The sequence below is a fragment of the Equus quagga genome, chromosome 17, assembly GCF_021613505.1.
Source record: "Equus quagga isolate Etosha38 chromosome 17, UCLA_HA_Equagga_1.0, whole genome shotgun sequence".
In the NCBI taxonomy this organism is placed as follows: domain Eukaryota; kingdom Metazoa; phylum Chordata; class Mammalia; order Perissodactyla; family Equidae; genus Equus; species Equus quagga.
In genome coordinates, this window is record NC_060283.1 from 19,233,727 (window position 1) to 19,243,773 (window position 10,047).

General features: G+C 34.1%; 1 pseudogene; it reads right to left on the reverse strand.

Annotated features, from left to right (window-relative positions):
• Positions 1-8,813: 8,813 nt before the first annotated feature.
• LOC124229338 (olfactory receptor 8K3-like) lies at positions 8,814-9,751 on the reverse strand (annotated as a pseudogene).
• Between the last annotated feature and the right edge of the window lie 296 nt (positions 9,752-10,047).

A 10,047-nucleotide genomic window follows, 5' to 3' on the forward strand; every position in this document is an offset into this window, starting at 1 on the left:
GTATAGATATAGACATAAATATAGATATAAGTGTAATAAAGCAAAAATGAATAAAAATGATATAAATTGCAACTGGTAGTTTTAGAGGTGACAAACTTTTTGTTTTGTCTTTTATATAATGACAATAGCATAATTACACTTACAAAATTAGAATTACATAATATGACATGATAAATCTGTTAATTATATCACAAAATTTTAAAATGCAAATTCCAGTTATGTGTGGAAATATTTAGAAGCCCCTGCTTTAAAGCATATTCATGTGAAGGCCCTTATGCCTTCAGATGGTACAGGATGAAATTAATGTGTTGACCGGTATTGGACAGAGGTGTAAAAAGAAGAAAATTCAGAGAGATTATAGTAGATTATTTTTCTTTACATAGGGAAACATCTCATGAAATATACATAGGTTGATATACTCACTACTACACCTAAATTTTTGTTGTAGATAAAGCAGTACTGTGGATAAATGTTGTAAATTATCTTAATCTCTATTCACACCAGGAAAATAAACTGTTTCTCGTAGGGTTGTTGGGAAGATAAGTGAGAATTATACATTTCAGTGTGTTTGTGGTACCTGGAAATATCCCTCAATGTCAAGTACATAGGATTCTTTGTGTGTGTTTGTTTTAATTTCTTGGTGGAGAGAGTGAGTTACCTGAAATGGATTATTTTAGATATGTACGTATAAACTCTTTCTGTATGACTTAACTTCTTTGTCAGGGGTATGAGGATGCATAGATGGAGCGGTGTGTTGTCCAGGTAACTGTCCCCAGTACCCCTCCACCATGACCCAACTCTGTGACTACAACTTGACTATCAATGTGCTCTTCTTTTGGATAATTTATCTTCTACCTTACTTAAGATATTTAACATACATTTATCTTAAAACTAACATATTTCTAGAGATCTGGAAGCCCAGCCAGAGGCAGTGCCCCTTCACAGAGATTGAGCACTAGATTCACGACTGAAGGGCTAAGGTTTGGAATTTACCCTATTGGAGAAGTGCTGTCAGGATGGCTGGGTTGCCTAGGTAATGATTCCTGTGACTTCATCTAGAGGCTATGACAAAAAGTGAAGAGTCATGCCCCTTCTCCTTGGCTACTATGAATTTTGCTGACACAAAGAATGTCCTTTCTCTGGTGTTGGGTAAATCCTAGGAACTTGCATCTTTCTTGTATTAGCTTGAGAAACTGCTGTCAACTTGTTGGGGGAAAAATCTGACTAGAAATTTTGGGGAATTTAAATATCAGTCAGGATTCACTTCTTAACTTTGTCTTAAACAAGTACATTTTTTAATCAAAGGATTCCAATAAAATGCTTTAAAGCAAATTAAATAAAACTAACATATTTCCTCTTCCCCAGGTGCATTTTTATTATAACTGATGAATACTACCTTGTTTGTAACACAAAGATATGTTTTGTGATGGATGAACCTAGAATAGTATGAAGACATAAGCAAATTGGGCAAAAGTGAGGTCACTGGAATCAGTTTCATATAATAATGTTTCACATACATTCTTTTTGGATAAAGAGATTTTTTACTTTAAAGAAAAAAACAGGTTTAAAATCACTATATTACACAATAGCGTGCTGGAAGATAAAATACACAGACTATAAATTCTGGGATGTTATTTGAAGTCTGTCTGTACAATAAGGTCACAAAGAACTTCTCTACACATTTAATTTAATGCAGATGTCCATAAGTATAATGAAATAAATACGTATGTGAATGTGCCTAATAAACCACCAAGCTTAAAACATAGCAGAGTAGAATGAGGATGGCAGGCTAAGGTAAAAGAATTAGTGTTTTAAAAAATTGTGAGTGTAAATGTTTCCGCAAAAAAGGAAATGCATGCATACATACTTAAAAAGAATTGATCCTGATTACAAGGAAAATAACAGTGTCAGGAGTCTCTGAGTGAGCTCTAAAAAAGCAAATAGAAAAATCTTTATAACATTAAATTACTAATCTTTATAAGATAAACATTAAATTATAAAGGTTTTCACAGGAAATCTATACTTTCTCACATAAATCATTGCTTACAAGTTTGTGAGCTTCTGACATCCTACCCTGTCCCATGTACTTACTCTTCTTATGTCAGAAATACTGAACATATTTCCATGTTTGGAAAAAATATTTTAAATCAATGGAATAAGAAGCAATATAACTCTTGTTTACGTGCAATGATGAAAAGCTGAAGAAAACAAAGCACATTGGGAAGCGCTGACTTCCTGGACCATGACGGAGGATAGACGGGCTTTCTCTCAGCAGCTGTAGACGTCTACAGAATGCATCAAACCACCTTTTCATTGTGCACTATCTGGATTATCAGATTATTTTCTAAAGCTATACTCTGAGAAAATTACATCAGCTTTCTGCCAGATCCCACTGGAAACTGAACACGCTGTCCATTGTACTATCACCATAAGACTGGGTACTTGAAAGTCTCCTAACCTCCAAAAATTGCTTTTCACATCTCAGTGTAAGGTGGAAATTTCCTTTTCATTCATCAAGAGATCAGAAAAAAATTCACATTTATACATTAAATTAAATCTATATTAATTACTACAATATTTTTGAGAAAGAAATAAGAAAAGCCTAGCGTCGCTAAAGGACTAAGGATTTAGAAAGGTTTCAGACTAGAAACTTAATACTTGAAGCTTCATAATTCTGCCATATCTGTATGTTTTTCTATTCCTGGCTCCTTAGTTAGGCTTTATTTTCTTTATTTTTGGCCTCAAATATTCATGTGATTAAGTATTTGTAAAAACATAAATATTACATAAGCCATATGGCATTGACATTTCAAATATTCTTAATAGTATTTCTGAAAATGTTTTAACAGTTAATCTGAAGAGAAAGAAGAGCAGTCCTATTCAGCTCATGCGTTATCATAGCAGAATGCACACGGAAGTGAATCAGAAATCTCAATATTTTGTTATGCTTTGCCATAGAATAAAGGTGTTCTTGCTGATGTCACTCAAACTATTCAGATATTGGTAAAATATGGCACCACGTGAAATATTCTGTTTACCTGTCATGAAACCTCTGTTTTGGATCCTGCATGTGTTTCATAACATGGAATAGTGAGAACAATTTATGGATTGTTTTTCACCCTCTGAGACTCTCCCTTTGGAGAGGCCAAACAATTCCATGATTGTCCCTGAAGTATTCGAAAGCTTAACAGAATGCAAGGACAGCGTGTGTCTATTAATAGCCCAGAACAACTTGTATTTATGAGCAAGTTAGCTAGATTCATTTTTTTGTTTGTATATTATATTTCTACCTTTTACTCTTGATTAACTTTCTCTTTTTTTCCACTTTGATGACTAAACTTGTATCCACTTCGCTAGGCTATGGTGCCAGTTCTTTGGTCAGACATCAGTCTAGATGTTGCTGTGAAGATATTTTTTCTATGTTATTAATGTTTGCATCAAGAGATTTAGAGTACAGCCAATTACCCTCCGGAATGTGGGTGGGCCTCATCCAATCAGTTTAAGCCTTGAAGAGCAAAAACGGATATTCCCAAAGCAAAGGGAATTATACTCCAGACAGCAATATCTACAATATAGAAATTCTATCTTAGTTTCTCACCTTTGTACTCAAGACCGCAGTTATCAACTCTTACAGTGCCAGCCTGCCCACAGATTTCTGCCTTAACAGCCCTTACAGTTGCATGACCCAATTCCTTAACATCAATCTGTGTGTGTGCGTGTGTGTATGCATGCGTGTGTGTGTATTCTCCTTTTGGTTTTGTGTCTGTGGATTAGCCTTACTAACACAACCACATAGAGAAATGGCTTAAATATATTTACTCAATACAACAAGCTTGTTAGTGTTCCTCTAGTTCTACAATGACTCCTCAAATAGATGACATGGGAGAGATGTATTTAAACATGGTCATATTGAATTATTTAAAATATAAGTGAACTAAAAATAATACATTTTCTATATAAGCTGTTTGTTTTCTTCTTCTTTTTTTAATTGTTTTACTTTTGCTTTGGGACATTGGGATAGAAATTAGTTACTCCTCTCTCTCATTCTCATTTCGTAGTGAATTGTCATCACCTGTTTAGGGCATCGCTTCACTATAGTTGCCTTTACTTTTTATTTTTTTGAAGAAGAAATTAGCCCTGCGCTAACATCCACTGCCAATCTTCCTCTTTTTGGTGAGGAAGATTGGCCCTGAGCTAACATCTATGCCCATCTTCCCCTACTTTATATATGGGATGCCACCACAGCATGGCCTGATGAGCAGTGCTAGGTCTGCACGTAGGATCTGAACCAGTGAACCCCAGGCTGCTGAAGTGGAGCACACAAACTTAACCACTACCCCACCGGGCCAGCCCCTTGCCTTTATGTTTCAATATTTATTGTTTTTCCATATTGTCCAATAATCATTCCAATCCTTCTTGTCCACCTTCACACATATCCTACTCTGCTTGATATATACACATATTATCAATACTTTCTGCTAAAATGTATTTTTATGTATATTTTACTATGTTATTTTGCTGTAAATTGTGTTGTTGAATTTAATTCACTCTAATTATTTGCAATGAATCCATGTTGTGACATTTTTCTTATTTCTTCATTACAGTCAATAAATATATTAAAATTTCATAGATCCATATTTTATTGATAGATATTTTGTTTGTAACCTTGGCTTTCACCAACACTACTAACATTTGCAGTCCAATGAAAAATCTTGAGCTTGTCATGTTAATATGTTGTGAACAAATTCTCCATGTGAGACATATCAAATATCTGCTTGTGTGTGTGTCTATGTGGATATAGACATTGATATATCTATACTTACATCTACACACATATTCACACTTATGCACTCACAAAATTGAAAAATGTTGGTAATAGAATGTATAATACACCAGGTGATTTTGTTAAATATTTCAAGTTGATTTTATTAATACGTTCCTCCACCATTAAATTCATAAAGTTTCTTGGATCCTCACATCTGTGACCAGAGCCTAAATTATATTCTCTCTTGTTAATTGGTATTATTATAAGATACATGTTTCTGTTAATGACTTTTCTTCTTATGTATGGTTTTGTTTCTTAGCATGTTTTCTAATTAAAACACTTTATTAAGGTATCACTAAAATAATAGACAGTGCATACACAAAGTCTAATACTTGATTAATTTGGACATATGTACGCATTGAAAAACAATTAAAACAATCACAATAATGAATTTATCTGCACCCCTAAGTTTCTTAGTGTCTATGCAGTACTTTCCTTCTACTCCTTTCCCCACACTATCCCAGGCATCTTTGATTTGCTTTTTTAACTTCTTTTTAAGTAATCATAGGTTTACAAGAAGTTCCAAAAAACAAAAAGACCACAGAGAATTCCCGTGTCCCACTTAGTTTCCCCAAGTGGTAATAAATGTCATAATAACAGTACATAAATACAGTAACAATATTACCACCATGAAATTAACATGGGGACGAGCCACTGAGTTTGTTCAGATTTCACCAGTTTTGCATGCATTCATTTTTCTGTTTGCGCATACGTAATTTAAAGCAATTTTATCACATGTGTATATTTGTTTAACTCCCACAGCACTCAACATACAGACCTGGTTCATCACCACAAAATTCCCTCACGCCCTTCTTTGATAGTCATACCTCCTTCTAGTCTCTCATTCCCTAGTCTTTAGCAAACCACTAACCTAGTTTCCCATCGCTATAATTTTATCTTTTAAAGAATGTTTTATAAAGTAAATACCATTTGTAACCTTCTGCAATAAGCAGTTTTTATTCAACATAATTCTCTTGCGGTCCATGCATGCTTTTGTGGGTATCAATTGTTTGTTCCTTTATTATTGTTATGTTGTATTGGATGGTACAGATGATAGAGTTTGTTCAACCATTCACCCACTGAAAGACAACTGGGTTGTTTCCAGTTTTCAGCTATCACGAATAAAGCTTCTATAAACATTTTCATAAAGATGATTATCTGAACATAAGTTTTCATTTCTCTAAGGTAAGTGTCCAAAAGTGTGATTGATAGGTTGTTTTAATTCTGGTGAAGTCCAGCTTATCCATGTTTACTTTTATGGATTGTGCTTTGATGTCATGTCTATAAACTCGCCACTAGACGTAGGTCCTAGATATAGATTTTCCCCTACGTACTTGTCTGAATATTTTACAGTTTTACATTCTATATTTGTGTTCAATTTTGAGTTAGTTCACATTAGCTTGAGTTGTATAGGCTTAGATCAAGTTTATATCTTTATTTGTTTTTCCTATATATGTCCAATTACTCCAGCGCCATTTTTTAAAAGGCTATCCTTTAATTGAATTATCTTTGTACCATCACGAGTTTATCAAACTTTTCAAAGATCTATTTCTGTGTTCTCAATACTGTTCCATTGATTTATGTTTCAATCTCTCCACCTCTACCACACAGTCTTGATTGCTGTAGCCACATGGTAAGTCTTAATGTGGAGTAGAGCATTTCCTTCCTTATTATTCTACATTTTCAAATGTGTTTTAGTTATGCCAGGTCATTTTCCTCTCATATAAATTTTAGCATATGCTCAGCTATATCTGAAAAAACAATCTTACTGGAAGTTTAACAGGCCTTGCATTAAACTTATAGATCACTCTAGGAAGAACTGATATCTTTACTACATTTACTCTTCAAATTGATCATCTCAGTATGACTACGTATTCATCCACATCTTTTTGGTTTTCTTTTTTTTTGGTGGGGAAGATTGACACTGAGCTAACATCTAATCCCAATCTTCCTCTTTTTACTTGAATAAGACTGTCACTGGGCTAACATCTGTGGTAAACGTCTTCTATTTTGTATGTGGGATGCAGCCACAGCATGGCTTGATGAGTGGTGCATACGTTTGTGCAAGGGACCCACATCTGTGAACCCTGGACTGCCATAGTGGAGCACACAAACTTAACCACTACACTACTGGGCCAGCCCCAATTTTTCAGTTTTTAATATCTATAGAAAATATTTAACTTTCTGAAATAACATATGTCCTCTTAATAATGATGCAGAGAATAAGCTTTAAAATGATTGAAATATATTATTAATATTTGTAAATCTCGATATATTTTGTTCTTTCTTTGGTTTATCATTTGAAGGACAATCAAAAGGACTAGCAAAGTCTTATTTTAGTACCAGGATATTGAGTCATGTTCAGTAGTTCATTTTCTAAAATCCAAATATTTGAAAATTTACCTTCTTCTGTTATAAAAGTCATAATTATTCACAAAAGATATTTTGGGGGAAACAGATAAGAAAATATATTAAATTCAAAAAGTTAATAATGTCAGCATCCACCAATAGCTGATTAATATTTCACTGTATTTTTGGCCATTATGCATTTTCTAGGAAACAAAAGTAATTTCTTATACGTATATATGTATAGTTCTTATTTTGGTTTATAATTTTTCTTAATTAAAAACTATAAATTTTTTAGTAATATTTATCCTCACATGATAATATACTAATATTTTTTATTTTAATGACTTAATTTCATTCAAATTTGATTGACTACATAGAAAATTTTATTCCTTGATGTAGACAAGGAAAGAGTATAGTCCCTCTATGATGTAAATAAAGTTCTGTGAATGTTAAAATTCTAAAAATTCAAAAAAACAAGGAGGAATTTAGTTAGGGTTGGGAGGAAGTTTATTCAGAAGACTTGTATATAAATTGCTTCATCTCATACTACAATTTTGCTAGAAATGTGGCATAGACAAATAATGGAATTGTCTCCTTCTACTTCCTAAAAGAGGAATTATCAAAACGATGCTTTTAAATAATGGATCCTAATCCAAAAATAATACACATCCATATGAACCAAATTTGAGAAAAGTCAGAAGTATGATTAATTTAATTTATCATAAAGTAGACCTCCTATGCAAAGATATAAAAACACTTAAAGCTTGCCTTTAAAATTATTCTTGTTTTCCAGAGAAGCAGGGAAAAGTAAGAATCTGTTACACAAAAACAGGCATTTAAGAATTGAGATCAAGCTGGTAAAAATATAAAAAGAAAATTTTGTGCAAACTTGAAAGCTTCTATGGGAGAACTCAAGAAATTTATCCTAATTGATATATCCACTATCATAGACAGATGCACTGATTTGGACACAATTAGATGCAGTGCAGACCTTCTGAGTTGCTGAAATGCTAAGTGTGTTGAGTTAATTGACTCTCTAGGGCTTATATGAGAAAAGAACGGATTCTAAGATTCCCATGTGGAATGGGGGCATTTGAGCAAATTCAGATGACTGTTGCCTTCAAGTCATCACACTACAATGAGCCTCCTTGAAACCACAACCAAGTTTGATTTTAACACTCCACACAGAAGAGTATGAAGGCTAAAACAGAGAAATGCTCTAACACAAAAACACACATGCACAAGCACACAGAAAAACTTGAAAGTTTGTTCTAAATGTTGAGAACAACACAAGAGTCATCTGAACTCCCCTTCTGTACCTACTATTCTTCCTCAATCCACAAAGCAAAGCCATCTCCTTGCCTGCTTTTATGGTCTATAGCCCCCAACACATTCTATTGTACTATAAAATTTACTAAATTAGTGTGCTAAATTTTATCTCTCTCCTTCAAAGAAGACAAAGATTTTTACTGTTTTGTTCACTAATGTGTTTATAACACTTAGAAATGTGACTGGCTCAATGGATACAATCTCTAAATATATGATGAACTTACTAGTGTTAACTTTTCCCTCTGAAAGCATAATGAACAAAGCTTAAAGTCATAACCTAACTTATAGGAATCACATTGAACAGTGAACCTTAAGAAAAGATATTACATAACTTTTCCACAGCTTGTTTACGGCATATTTAACATCTGTGTTCCTCAAACTATAGATCAAGGGATTCAACATGGGGATAATGAGCGTGTAAAATATGGAGGCCACTTTATCAGTGTCAAAGAAATGAGTGGACTTGGGCTGCGTGTATATAAATATCAAAGTCCCATAGAACACTGTGACCACTGTCAGGTGGGACCCACAGGTGGAAAAGGCCTTGCGCCTACCTTCAGCAGAGTTCATCCTGAGAACGGCTCTAAGAATGAGCAAGTAAGACACAAGAACTATAAGAAAGGATATCAAATCAAAACCTGCTAATATCAGAATAATCATTTCAATTTCACTTGTGTTTGAGCACAGTAAAGATAATAAGGGGAGACTGTCACAGTAGAAATGATGGATGACATTGTAGCCACAGAAGGACAAATTAAAAATCTTTATGGTGACTAGAAGAGAAACAAATGTGCTGTAAAGATATGGAATTGCTACCAGCACCCTACACACCCTTTGTGACATGATGACTGTGTAGAGCAGAGGGCTGCAGATGGCCACATAGCGGTCATAGGACATTGCTGACAGAATGAAAAGTTCACTAAGAATGAACATGCTGAAGAAAGCCAGCTGTGTGGCACAAAAATAATAGGATATTGTATTATGATCCACAACAAAATTTACCAACATTTTGGGGCCCACAGTGGTTGAATAACCAAGATCAGTAAAAGCCAGGTGTCTGAGAAAGAAGTACATGGGTGTTTGTAGCCTGGAGTCTGTCTTGGTGAGGATGATCATGCCCAAGTTGCCCACCACCGAGATCACATAGATGATGAGGAAGAGCCCAAATAATGGAGCCTGCAGCTCAGGATTGTCTGTGATCCCCACGAGAATGAATTCATTCAGCATTGTTTGATTATGTTTTTCCATCCCGGTTCATCAGAAAACCTATTCTGGATAGAGACATCAGCATAGGCAAAGTTTAGTATATAAAGTTAGCATAAATAAAATAAATTGAAATTTACCATTCATATTCTAATAAAATAATCCACCTCCTGCAAAAAAAAAAAAAAAACCCACAATATATATATTTGATAATAGAAACAGAAATAGGGGTAAAGTTGGAGATAGAGAGAGACTTGTAGTTTTCAATTGGGGAAACTGTCCCCAAAAGGTATTTGATGATTTTTGGAGGAATTTTATCTGTCACACCTGCATGAGGGGTG